This window comes from Urocampus carinirostris, chromosome 11 (genome assembly GCF_059441175.1).
Source record: "Urocampus carinirostris isolate Australia breed hairy pipefish chromosome 11, RoL_Ucar_1.0, whole genome shotgun sequence".
Classification (NCBI taxonomy): Eukaryota; Metazoa; Chordata; class Actinopteri; order Syngnathiformes; family Syngnathidae; genus Urocampus; species Urocampus carinirostris.
This window is the reverse complement of record NC_142359.1, coordinates 24,573,832-24,585,983: the sequence shown is the minus strand read 5'-3', so window position 1 is coordinate 24,585,983 and position 12,152 is coordinate 24,573,832. Positions and strand designations below refer to the sequence as shown.

Here is a 12,152-nt window from a genome sequence, read left to right as displayed (position 1 = left end):
AGCATCGAAAAATAATCTTGGCAAATGGAAGACTGATGCAGGGAAGATAGTATAGTAACCATAATAACGCTTTTGGTCCAGCTGACAAAAGAAAAAAAAGCGTGAGCAGAAGATTTAGAGCAAGGCTTTATGCTTCCTTGGTTGTGTTGGCTCACATGACAGCGAGTGGCCCATTGACAACAGAAGACGTTTTGTCGCAAGGAGTAATGGAGTGTGCGCATGGAGCACGAGGGTTCATGAGAGTCCATTGTCAAACCATACTGAATGAATAAGTAGCGCTTTGTGGTATTTACGGTGAGCCCCCTTGCCTAACTGAGATGTGATTGTCATTGTTGATTAAGACAGTTTTGTTGTATTTTAGTTTACTACCGAACGCTTCGAAGGTTTACCATTACTGTTGTAGGGCAAATAAGCCCAGCTCAACAACGACGACCCCATTCTTCTTTTCCTCCCATTTCATGTTGGCCACGGACCCAAAAGAATTCCCCTTTTTCTTTTCAAGACTGCCAATTTTTTCCTTTCCACTGGACTATCTGGCTACGTACAGTTGAATTTCGTCAGGACGACCTTTTCTCCTTTTATTTTTCCGTTAACACATGCAGAACTGAACATTCGCACTTCACCCCAGTTCAAAGAACTCAGGCCTTTGGAATGGGGGAATGACCCGTGATGGACAGTTCCTGGACGTACCCAGGTCTTCCCACAGACACCACAAATCTGCAGTAGATTAGAATAAAGTCCGATAACATGAAGTTTTGATTGTAATTAAAACATTCCGGGCCATGTATTGATGAAATAAATTTCCCATAATTCGTAAATCTGTTGTTTGGGGGACATTCCTGCATACAGATTGTATCCGATAAATTGGCCCACCTGAATTGGCCCAATGTCAATTTCAAGTGTCACCTGATAACAAGAGAAAGCTTCTCCAAAAAATGAATCACGCCCAAGAAGCGTGACATCAGTCCAACCTAACTGCCACTACAAAAAGAGATGTGGAGAAGAGTTTGTTCTCCTTTTATCCTGGACTCGCCTGCATGTCACCCGCGCACACCAGACCACACAAGCCTGCATGACTAGTGATATTCTTTTGGGAAGCCCAGAGAGCAGGGAATGGCAATAAAAGATATCACCCTTCATAACCACCTCCATGTTCGTTTAGCTCCTCAGTGGCTTTGCTTTGCCATTGCATTTTTGCTTGCATTAGTTTGGTCTAGATCAGGGGATGGTGTCATAAGAGACGGGATGGTGTCATAAGAGACGGCTCAGCTAAAAAGTCTCTGTAGTGCGAAGTGGAAGGAGAAGAGGACGACGAGGTGAGCGGAGAAGATGAGGTAAAATTTTGGACTATTTGATAAAGTTTCAGGAGCGAGCAGAGAGAGTGGGAAAGGTGAGATGGCACAACATTCATTTGGACAGGTAACTTAAAATTAGTTTTACCTGGTTATATCAGTATCAGAAATTATTTTCCCCCCATTTTATTAACACTCCACTTATTGAAACATAAATATTTTGTTTGTTTGTTGTACATGATTCAATTGTTTGTTTGTTTGTACATGATTCAGATTGAATCGTTTCTTGTACATGATTCAATTGTTTGTTTGTTTGTACATGATTCAAATTGAATCGTTTCTCCGGCGCCGTCACGAATGGCAGCCACTCCAGCAGCTCCCGTGTTATTTTTCGATTGTTCTCAGTTATTTTCGATTGTTCTCAGCTTAGGGATGCTGCTGGAAAAGTGAATTTCCCTTCGGGGATGAATAAAGTATCTATCTATCTATCTATCTATCTATGACGGCATTACATTGACACGCGGTTCCTACGCTGGAACACCTTAGAGCACAAAGGAAACAACTCCAGATGCAACTTTCAAGGTGAGGGTGTGAACAACTAAACATCATACTGTTGGATCTCGGGGAAAGTATTAGCAGAATTTTCTGTACAAAGGAATCCCCTCGAATTACTTATCATTAGAGAGGGAACCTTTTTGTTTTTGTTTGCTAGTGACCTTTACATTGGTCTACTTTGCCAGCGTCCTTTGCGTTTTCTTTCTCTCATTGATTATATGTATCAATAAATCGTTCTGTATTGAATTAATCCGCCTGGTTCCTTCTTTTTCTGGATTTGAAATTCATATCAGAATTCCAAGAACTAAAAGTGATCATTTGATTTAAATTAAATTTATTTGTAAAAAAGTTCTGCTCCTTCAAACAAAAAGATAGAAATATTAAAACTTAACTTCATGGTGAAGCGCTAGCGAGAATCTTTTGCCCATGGATGGGAAAATGTATACTCATTTTTTATTTCTCTAATCTTATTTTGAAACATGTAGCTGCTATTTTTATTGCACTATTCTTCATGTGCACATACAATTTAAGTCAGACTCCAAGCCTGACCTTGTAAATATTTGCCTATTCTTCCTAGCAGTGCAACATATATTATATACAACATAATATTTGGAAAGCCACGAATTAAAACACTGGTGTTCATTTATAATAATAATAATAATAATAATTTCCTTTGTATTGTCATTCTTTGTAACAAAGTACACAGAACGAAATGTCGATACACCTGACCCAATAACTTGCATATGCAGGAAGTACTTGATTTAGTTCATACTACACCTACGGCCTTTCGACTGGATGACGCCAATGTCTCGTCCACCATTTTATCACAACATTATCTGTTCAAGCTCGCATTGTTTTCTCTGACGCTGTAAAACTTATCATACCTAAAAACTCAAATATTTTGGCAGCTTATGTAACAGTGGAACCACAATCAAATAAACCATCTGGATTCTTGTCCAAGCTCAGGTTAGTTGTCAGAGCCCTTGACCACCAGTGGTATAGATGACTTGCGACACACTAGATTGTATCTCATAACATTCTTAATCACGCAACCAGAGACAAATGACAATTTTGTTGTGTTACAATGACGATTATTCTATTATTTTCTAAGCATTGTAAATGACACATTTATTGTCATTATGACACTTGAAATGTTTAACAATTTTTTTTTTTCCTCTGGTACAGACTAAAAATAGTGTGATAATAAGATAAAACTGAATACCTTTTCATATGTCATCAATATCACTGGTAGACTCACCGCAGCGACCTGAATCTAAATCCTGCTACAACCAAAAATGCGCACCGAGAGTTATTTTTGGAAGAGGGCCGTATCTGACCTGTGAGCCGTAGTTTAAGGACCATTGTTTAGGCAGTCATCAGCAGTATTAAAATTATAAAAGGCTTGCAATATTTCAGTTGATTTGTTAAAAATCAAGAATGTATGACATTTTTAATGACATTAAGGAAAATAAAGAATCTTATCACAATATACTCTTTGAGGCAGTCCTTCAATAAAAAATAAAAAAAAAAAGAGTGGATTATACAGTGTACATGTTTTGTTTCATATTTGTAGAAAAATCTAAGCAAAACATGTTTTGATGGTCCTTTTGTAATGCAGATTTGAACCGGGTGGGTCTGCTGGGAATAAAGAAAGAAAAAGATTAACCGTATCCTGAAAGTTGCTGGTATTAAAAAAATTGTATCGTCTGGGGATGAAAGGATGATGATTGGCAGATGTTGGAACACACACTGCATCTACCCCACACGGTGGTGCAAGGGGTGACAATATGAAACCGCAAGAAAGGACGCCAGTGCGTGGAGGTCCCACTTTGTGGGTGGCGCAGGCGGCGACAACTGTACAGCTATCACGGTGGGCGAGGGGCAAGATATGTCTCCAATTAAAGAAAACAGCTCAGTTCTGACATAAACATATATGCTTAGCAGAAATTCCTGCCAACGCCAGATGTGTATGATTTCATAAATTAAAAAAAAGAAGTCTGCAAGGCAGCTTGTGTGCTCGTGGGAGACTGTTTGTCCACCGCACTACAGATGGCGTTTCTCTGCCTCTCATATGGAGGCCGGTGTGTGGGACCACGCACCAAAGTGAGAGAGTCTGTGAGTCAGTCTTTTGAGGAGATCGAGAAACTGACAGACACAATAATGACGCCACGACACACTCAACTCGTACCATCTCACGATTTATCATGAAAACTATTTTCAGAATTATAAAAAGCACAGTTCTAAGAAGGTACACTCTCATTTCTGTGTGTACCATTGCTGTATTTAGCACAGACAAAAGACACACTTGATAAAAGGGTGTAGGCTTTACCCACACTTCACCTTTTAAAGTTCTTATGGTGTCCTCTACTATGTCCACCTTACAACAGCAACCTCTGATATACAAGCGTGAAGGAGTAAGGGATTCCAGTATATCGGATAAGGTAATTAAACTGATTAAAATAAAAGAAAACAACATTCAACAGGAATAAATGAAATGTGAGCCTACCTGCAAAAAGGATTTCACAACTCTCAATGTGTGAGCCATTCTCAATCGTCCTTTACACACTCGATTATTACACAACCCGGTTGCGACACATTTTGCGTCATACGTGTCAAAAGTCAAACGCATATATGACCTAATACCCAACGAAGGAGGAAGAGAGCAAGCTTACCGCGTGACCATGGGTATTGTAGGTCGGCTATTTCACTAGGTCACTGTCATACATGGCCTCCTGCAAAAAGATAAGAGGGTTATAAAAGCCAAATATAAGTTCCTTTGAAGGCTGACATATTTGGTTCAAGGTAGAAAGGTGTGCGATTCTTTTATTGTGGCAATGCTTGGACAGAACAGGTGGGCCTGTTGGCGTCCTTCCCCGCCCTCAAAACACACCTTTGCTTACTCATACGACACCTGAGATAAGAGTTCACACCCACACACCCGTTGTCTTCATGTGAAAGCCCTCCTCATTCCCACTATCACCATAGTAACCGTATAACAGACAGGTTTGTCACATTTCAATTGTCAACATTTGTGAATGTGGTATGCTGGGAGCACAGAGGGTCATCAACTAAGCTCAGAAAGTTACAGCCTGCATTCTACCCAGTCTATAAGACATTGCAGGCTTGTGAAGCCGCAGCAGAGCCGAAAACATTTTTGCAGATCTTCCCATTGAGTCTTTTCTAAATAATTAGCGTCAAGTTATTTTACCGATTTGCTATTGGTTGCTCTAAAACTTGTTTTTTCCACTGTACGTCTGAGCAGCTCTGACTTATCCAGATATGTTATCAAGGCTACCAATAGGAAAACCCCACAGAGTCGTCAACATAACCCAGAAAATCATGGGACACTCTCTGCCCATTCTGGAGGACAATCCCGGCAACATTATTGCGGATTCCTCTCCCCCTGGACAGAGAGCCTCTTGTACATGCTGCCCTTTGAAAGACGCTACAGGTCCCCTAAAAAGGACAAGCTGGCTCAACACCATACTGTGAAAAAAAAAATACAAATACCGTATTTTCATGACTATAAGGCGCACCTTAAAGACTATTCTTTTCAAAAGCTGACCATGTGCCTTTTGATACAGTGCGCCTTATATATGGATCAATATTGAGTCGCAAGGTCTTGCAACTAATGCAAGCAGCTGCTAACTATATTTTACCCCGTAGGCAAAGTAGTCCGCGGTGAATGCATATATATATATATATATATATATATATATATATTATACACACACACACACAGGCGTTTCATTTCCTAACAAATGTGTCAATCATCATTTAAATCGGTCACTATTGGCTAAAGTTATTTGGAGTAAAAGGAGACGGGTCCTTTTAAGCATTTACAGGCTCGCATAGGCTAAAGCGGGGCAAAACAAAGCGTGTAACTGGCTGAAAAAGATGAATGTGGATGTCACGTTTGGTTGCTCTACCCCATTGAGAAATCTGGATTTGTAAATTATGGGGCTAAACAGACAGCTAGCAACAAGCAATGTCTCTGTGGATTTTTCCTTTTATTTGTCGGCATTATTGCGTATTTTGGAGTGTGTAAATAGTTTACACGGTTGATTTACTACACTCACAGATGTAAAAGGACCATGATTGCGTATAATTATTGAACGTGACGACTTTGGTGCGCGGCCCGGCTTTATATTTTCCTAGTATCTAGTTTCAGACTGATCTTGATGTTTCTGTGATGATTCTATTTTTAAATTCAATTCAATTCAAAGTGTTTATTGTCATATGCACAGAAAAGAACCACGTTTCCCTGCACAACGAAATTCTTACTTTGCTGTCCACGCGGTTGTCAGCAAAAAAGAAAATAGAAATCAAGAAATGTTTGGCATTTCTCGAACCCTAAAAGTTTAACCTTCCTAATCATATGTGTAATGACACATTTGAGTGAATTGTGACATCGTACAGACACGGTGTCCGTACGTGTCTGAGACACATTGGCTTCTTTTGCAAGCTGTCAGAATGTTATATATAAGTTTGACTTAACTATCTGACTGTTTTGTTTACGTTCCCACTATAGCGCCTTAGAGTCAGGTGCCCCTTATGTATGGAAAATATATGACAAAACTATTTTGGGGGGAGCACCTTATTATCCAATGAGCCTGATGGTCGGGAAAATACGGTATATATTATATATAATATATCTTGTCTGCATATAGAAAAATGTACGTTCAGATTTTTGACATTTCTACTGGCGTGCCACATATTTAGTTGTAAACATTGTTCACTAAAGACAATTTTAATTAACTGCTCTCTGCATTCCTTTAAAAGAAAGTGATAAGCGATCGTTTATCATTTGAAGAATATAGCCACATATAACAATTTCATTATCAGGCTAACGTGTTGTGTAATGCTTGATTTTGTCTCCTCCCGCCTAGATTATTAACATGCCCTGCTTTCCAAATCACCAAAAATAATAGAAATGCATACATCCATATTGTATTTATCTACCATTATTTTGTAAATAAGTTACTGCTAATGTCATTGCACTCTTTTCTGGTGCAAAACTTTTCTTAAATGTGTGTCCTGGAGGGCCAAGTTTAATCTTGTAGTCAATAAAGTTCAGTACACTGTTATCAATAATTATAAAGACCATTATAATTCTAAATTTGTATGCCTGTACTGTTTTATTTGCACAGCGTTCTAAAATCATGGTACGCATACAGTTGTCCCCCAGCTCCACCAATCCCACTGTCAGGAGGGCCAAAGACCAACAAGCCCCATTCCAGCCCGACCTTTGAACCAAAGTTCAGATGCCTCAGCCTTCGGCGCCACAGCTGGCCTCACTGTCATGCACGTGTGTGCTCAGGTGCGCAACTATTTGCGTAGCAAACCTTCCCACGACAACACGGTCATAAAACTCGCCAAGTAGGTAGAGGACAACTCAGAAAATTCCACGAAAATGCTGCCATTTCTAAGAGCTGCTGAGGTGAAGTTATGATATTGAAATGGTCACCGCACACTGTATATAGTTAGGATTTTCAGACACAAGCAAAGCAAGGGTGGTGATAAGGTTTTAGTTTGGGATCTAAGTATTTATCCGTTTGTTAGTGTGTCCACTCAAAAAAAAGGGGAAGGAGTTTAGATATGACCACTAACTTTTCCGGGCAGTCAGGTACCTTACCCTGGTTGCGAAAAATGCTCCAAAAAAAAAAACAAAAAAAAAAACCAAAAAAAAAACTCTGCACTTTTTGTTTTATTGACTCAGAATTCTTTAAGCAAAAACAGAGGATGACTGAATAGCTGCTTTTAAACTTCCAGTCTCCAGTTTTCTATTGTTTTCTCATTGGATTCTTTGTATCTAGAGGTTAATCATTTTGGAAATAATAATATGTATGTAGACAATTAAATATTTGGGCTGTTCATATCGCAATCTTAGGATTTTATTCTCCATCTGAACTCACGCTTAGTCTTTGGGTTTTCAATTCTCATGTGCCAATGACCCTGACAAAAAGCGAAAAGCCACCAAACAGGGTTTCACGTGTCAACACGGGTGAAGCTCTAATGGCAAACAGCCATTCTAGTTTATTCATATATTTAGCCACTATGACTTCTTGATTTACTTATTTAGTCAGTCGCTATTGAGCTCCAATATTTCAGTTTTGTTTTATTTTGTGGCCGATATCAGTACTTCTTAGAACTGGCTTAAAGAAAGTGGATATGTCCACATCACAACATCCCTAACTTGACTTTGCTTTATTTTCCACTTTAAATGTAAGTGTTCATTTTGATTCAGCTTCTGGACCACCCATTTAGCATGTGAACGACAGAATGAAGTTGTTTCTCCAGTGCATTTGTGAATTTTTATGGCCATTGTCTGTAGCTCACCACAGCCCAGAATATTCTGTAAATAAAAAAAGGATCTACTCATTGTCCCAGCCTTTATTCTGATAACGTGCCTTCTGTCTCCCCGAACACACGGGAGAATAAAATGGTTTACAACGGCGGATAGCAGCACTGATGCGAATGCTTACATTACTGGCCGATTTAGCAGTCACTAGCAGAATCTAATAGAAATAAAGACAAAACAACATGATAGCTTAGTATGTGCTGGAGATTGACTCAAAGACGGCATGACTAACCAAGAGTTACAGCAGAAAAAGTCATGCTCAAATCACGAGCGCTCAAGCATTTAAGCGACAGACACCCTGCGAGGCTTTGCAAGCGAATAACACTGGTACGGTTTCTCCGAATGAAGGCTTGCTTCAACCGTGCCGCTGGCTGCCCTGGCTTGCCTTGACTCGCTTACCCACGTGATGCTCTCAACCATGCTCCTTTTCCCAATCTTTTCACAGTGCTTCTTTTTCTTCTGACATAAGAAAACAGAAGCTGCTATTGCATGATTTTTTTTTTAATGATGAAAAGTTTTAAGAGAAAAAACGGAGGATGAGGCGTTGTTGGGCAACAAAATGACATTTTCTCCACTATAAAGTGTACCAACACCTCCAAATTGCCCCTATAATCTGGTGTGCCTAATGTATGGACAAAACTGGAAATATACATTATGGTATATTATCATGTTTGTGCAATTATTGATTAGTTGGTATTCATCAGTGACCACAAATTGCATAACAATGGAGGCAAAAGGGATTGAACTCGGATTGTGTTGTAAGAGCGCCAACTCCTAAACACCAGGCCACTAGGGACATAAATGAGTAATGAAAGGCAATAGATCTTATCTCATTGTCACACCATTTCTAGTCAGGTACCCAATTTGAATGTTGAAATGAGAAAAAACAACAACAAATGTCGTAGACATGCGGGTATGCATTTATTTATATCTCTCAGAATGGCCAAATTACTTCCCACTATGCCTTCTTTAAATTCAGAATCTTGTGCCCTTTGAAATTACTTTCAGAGTCTCTAATACAATACTGTGTTGCAGTGGTCCCTAACTTTTTCTGTACCACAGATAATTTTGGACAATAATCTTGCAGGCCGGCTTATAATGACATAAAAAACGTGGTTCAGTGACTAAAAATAGTGTGTTAATAAGATAAAACACATTTTCAGTTGTCAACTGTATTGCTTTGGGACCTATTTATATATATTCCAACCCTAGCTCTTACTGTAGTTTTATTAACTTGCGCCTTATAGTCCAGTGCGCCTTATATATGAAAAAAACTATCACCAAAAAAATGGAAATTTTGAGAATATGCCTAATAGTCAATCAAGTATTTGCCATACATCTTTTAGCAGTGTCAGACCAAAAAATGAGTACATTTTGCTGCAGCATTCGTACAAAAAATGAAACTCGAACAAACCCAAACAGTTGAACCAAGGCCTGGCTGACCAAGACGAGCGGCCATTTTAGGTATTCAGTAACATTATTTGGAGGATTATGGTCAGTCCAACAACATATGTTGTGAGTTGATTGTCATTTAGGTGTTCCATTGCATTTTTTGGCAAACACTTGTCCTAAGAAAGTTTGTGGAAAGGGGGATAAAACGAGCGAAAACAACCACTGAGTCGAAGAAAGAAATGATTGCCAAATACGAGAATGATGTACAAGTGTCTGCTATTGGTCAGCTGCCCAAAATGTACAGTAAATGATTTCAAAGAGTTGTATTTTTAACCTTGGTTATGTTTAATTACTAAAATCCAAATGTTTTTATATCCAATTATCATTGTTTAGGTGCATGTCTTATATATTTACATCTTGAGTACATTTGAATGCATAGGAACATCTAAAAATAAATACCATGTTTTCGTATTCGAACAATTATGAGGTTGAACACTGATACAGAACAGATTATGGCCAAGTATCAAGCTATCAGTGTTTTAACTCACAACTCATGCAAACGTTTTTCATTTCTTTACATTATATTATTGATCCTTTACATTTCTACAGCCCACCATTACTTTGATTGGTATAAAAAGATGTTTCGGTACTTGAACATCGATCGCAAACGGATATAATGGATATAAAAACATGCAAAGAAAAAGCATACATAAGTCCGTCACTGTTGCTATGGAAATACTCTGCATCTTCACACATACACATTTATGTATCTAATACAAATTCTTTGTGGCTGTGTTTGTCCTTGACCAGCTGCGAAGAGCAAAGGAAATGAGGTGGAACCCAATCTGCTTTTCACCTTTCTCTGGGGGGACCTCCAACAGAGTAAATAAATAAATCGCCCTTCAGTCTCCCTGTGCAATATTGAGACTCGAGCAAGTAAAACGGCATTGCGTCCCGAGAAGTTAACAGGAAGCTGGGAAATGCCGGCAGAGAAAGAGAGGGGGTGAGCGAGATCGGTATGTGAGAGAGGAAGAAGGGGAGGGTTTACTCCGGGACGCCAGAACCCGCTGACATGACACAGATGCACTCTGCTACTGTGCACTGAGGTGGGGGAGGGCGGCCCTGCAGAAAGAAGGAGGGACCATTGAAGATGCTCCATTTCAAGCTCTTTTTCAAGTTTTTCTGTTTTAACACAAAACATTTTCTATCTGCGAGAGATTACAACAAGGTACTATTCACTAGGGCTGTTTGAGACCACTTTTCTTTTAGACAGATCCTGGTCTCAAATATTAGCAGTCTGCATATACATGGAATTACCCACTCTCAAAATGAATAATCTAAGAAAGTTTTAAGGGAAAAAATTTGTCCATCCAAATATACAATTTTCCTTAAAAAATGCATCAAAAAATGTCAATTTTTCAATGTCATGACTCGTTTATTTTCAGACGCTCAGACATTTTAAGCTCTCATGGGACACATAAAATGAAGTTACAGGCCACATTAGGCCTGTGGGCAATGAGTTGGACACATATGTTATAGATGAACCAAATTATAGATTAGCCAAAAACCAACCCTTACAGAGAACCATCATTAACAGCCAAAAAAATCATGGGCTGGTCTCTGCCTGACAGTCATATAAGAATGACTGAAAAACAAAATTCCAAGGTTTATAGATAAGGTAAATGACAATAATAACCAAAAACCAAACCTTACAGAGAATCATCAACAGTCCCATACAAATATGTGAGCAAGCTATCCTTGCTGCAACACCTGCCGGACCAAGACAAAGGTCACTCACCTCAATTACCCCACAAAGAACAAGTGAGCGCGTGCCAGATCAGAGTAGGCGGGGTGGAGCCACAGCAGATTTCACGCTAGCTTGAGCACAGGCTAACACGCGCTGGCGCTGCTGACATTTTATTTATGATGGGCGAAGTCGGGGACATGCCCTCTCCTTTCTCCTTCCACGCTTTTCTCACAATCGCTGACAGCAGCTAAGTGCTTTCATATTTAATGGGGCACTTTGAATCAAAATGCCTAAATGTTAAAAATTGAATAGTTTTGCGGATTGATTCGCTTTGCACAGAAATGCGGTAATGCCCGCTTGCACAGTTGTACAGCGATACCTCAGTACGTGAACGACTCGGTATTCAAATGAATCAGTATTCAACAAAAAAATTCCAGGCAATTTTGCGGGTATATTTCTAATGACAAAAAAATAAAAACTAACACTCGAACACAGCCGAAAATGCGGCCAAGTGAGATAAGCAGCCATCTTGGCTACTCTGTTAGCATGATTTGGCAAGAGATCAGGCAAAATTTAAGTGTTGAGAATTGATTGTGATTTAGTGGTTTTTTTATTACCTTTTAACAAATCGGTATTCAACCCAAAAGTTTAAGTCAATTTTGCGCCGGTATTCGAACAGAAATCGGAACTCTAATACAGCCAAAATCAGCTGAATGGGTTTCCAGGTTTGATGAGCGGGCATCATGGCTAATCTTGCCCAGTTGAGTGACATAATCAAGAGATGGTCAGTCCAACAACATATGGA

At 39.3% G+C, this 12,152-nt stretch overlaps 1 protein-coding gene across 2 annotated transcripts in view; it reads right to left on the bottom strand.

Annotated features, from left to right (window-relative positions):
• The window catches only part of kdm6ba (lysine (K)-specific demethylase 6B, a), a 94,691-nt gene that overhangs the window by 33,689 nt on the left and 48,850 nt on the right, over positions 1-12,152 (bottom strand). For both annotated transcript variants that reach the window (XM_088346981.1, XM_088346982.1), the window contains one exon: positions 4,520-4,579. The gene's annotated coding sequence lies outside the window, so the exon portion shown is untranslated. The remainder of the gene's footprint in view (positions 1-4,519; positions 4,580-12,152) is intronic.